Source organism: Rattus norvegicus, unplaced genomic scaffold, assembly GCF_021556685.1.
Source record: "Rattus norvegicus strain SHRSP/BbbUtx unplaced genomic scaffold, alternate assembly SHRSP_T2T unassigned-0000226, whole genome shotgun sequence".
Taxonomy (NCBI): Eukaryota; Metazoa; Chordata; class Mammalia; order Rodentia; family Muridae; genus Rattus; species Rattus norvegicus.
This window is the reverse complement of record NW_028238936.1, coordinates 8,949-11,185: the sequence shown is the minus strand read 5'-3', so window position 1 is coordinate 11,185 and position 2,237 is coordinate 8,949.

Below are 2,237 nucleotides of genomic sequence, written 5' to 3'. Positions count from 1 at the left end.
CTCCTTTCGTTTTGTTTCAAAAAGGAAAGGAAAAGCCAAAGAACCCCCTCTTTTTGGTGAAAGGAACAGAATGGTGAAAGTTGAAACATCGGCTCGCCACTTAATACTTTGGCTTTTAATAAAAGGGACAGCAGATCGACTTCCGAGTTGATTAAGAGAGAGAGAGAGAAAGAGAGAGAGAGAGAGAGAGAGAGAGAGAGAGAGAGAGAGAGAGAGAGAGAGAATAAAAACCACAAAAAAAACGTTTTGTCGACCAGCCTCCTTTTAAACCTCTGTTACACAGGAAGACTGGTCAACCTCATTCCCCCCTCCCCCCACTCACACACACACCCCTCCCCCTCCACGGAGAGGTTTAATGAGAGAAGAAAGGTAGAAGAAGAGAGTAAAGGCCAGTCATGAGCACGTGGAGAGAATTTGGGAGGGGAATGGGGAGAGAAGGGACAAAGGGGAAGAGGGGAAGAGAGGAAGAGCAAAAGAGCAAAGAGAGGAGCAAAGAGAGCCAACCTCATATTTTATTTTTTTTTTAAAGATTTATTTATTTTATTTATGCGTAAGAGTACACTGTAGCTATTTTCAGACACACCAGAAGAGAGCATCAGATCCCATTACAGATGGTTGTCAGCCACCTTGTGGTTGCTGGTAATTGAACTCAGGACCTCTGGGAGAAATGTGTGTGTGTGTGTGTGTGTGTGTGTGTGTGTGTGTGTGTGTGTGTGTGTGTGTGCCCGTTAGTTTAAAAATCTGCTGTAGACCTCCCTTTTAATATCTGTTTAACAAATATTTTTACCATATTTAAATTTTATTTATTTTATTTTACTTAAAAATAATAATGAATAAAGAGTCAATGTGAATAAACAATAAAACAAAAATCAAGGTGATCGGGGTTGGGGATTTAGCTCAGTGGTAGAGCGCTTGCCTAGCAAGAGTAAGGCCCTGGGTTCGGTCCCCAGCTCCGAAAAAAAGAAAAAAGAAAAAAAAAAAAAATCAAGGTGATCAACAGATACCGACGACTGACATGGAAAAAAGTTAATAGATCGCCATAAAAACAGAGTAAGTGCGATGTAAACAATAAAACAGATGGGATGGAGAGATGGCTCAGCGGTTAAGAGCACTGACCGCTCTCCCAGAGGTCCTGAGTTCAAATCCCAGCAACCACATGGTGGCTCACAACCATCTGTAATGAGATCTGATGCCCTCTTCTGGTGTGTCTGAAGACAGCTACAGTGTACTCACATGCGTTAAATAAATAAATTAAAAAAAAAAAGAAAACAATAAAGCAGAAATTAAGACGAGGGACACAGAAGGACAAGGGAGATAAAACAATTAAATGTTAACAGACATAAAGTGGGAACGACGGGGTTGGGGATTTAGCTCTGTGGTAGAGTGCTTGCCTAGCAAATGCAAGGCCCTGGGTTCAGTCCCCAGCTCTGAAAAAAGAAAAAAGAAAAAAGAAAAAAAAAGAAAAGCGGGAACGAGAGGAAGGGCAAATATAGACGACTGAAACGAAATGATGGAATAAATTTATAAAATAATAATAAAGTACGAGTAAATACGAATAAATGGCAAACTGGACTTTAATAAATGTTTAAATCAAGGTGAATGACAAATACAATTTAGACAAAAAGGTTTTGAAAAATGAAAAGAAATAGAAAGCATATATGAATCAATAACAAGACTGAAGTCACAATGGCCTTTGAAGTGACACGGACGACAAACGTGAAAAACATAAATGAAATAATTTCGACAGCCACGGACATTCACATGGTGTGTTGGGAAACACCGCAGTCTTTATTTGGCGAGTAAAAACGCCTCGGGGAACTCTGTACATAGGAGGCTGGGAGCATGAATCACTCTATCTATCTATCTATCTATCTATCTATCTATCTATCTATCTATCTATCTTTTTTTTTTATTTTTCTCTCCCTTACATCTTCCCACCATACCATACGTTTCTCCTTATACAAATCCATAGATTTATATATGTTCTTAATTTCATTTTTTTCCTCTGCCACACAGCCCACCACACAGAACCTCTAGATCTCGGGATCCCCTTCTGCCAGCACCAGTGGCAAGGGCACAGCTCCCCAGAGAATTAACTCGATCCGAACATAAGCGCGACAAGAAATTAAAAGTTAAATCGGAAGTGAAACTGAAAATGAAATTTTGGCCGAAAATAAAATAAAATGAAAGGTATAAGTTTTGTGACAATCAAATCATAAATCCCAATTGGGCAAAAA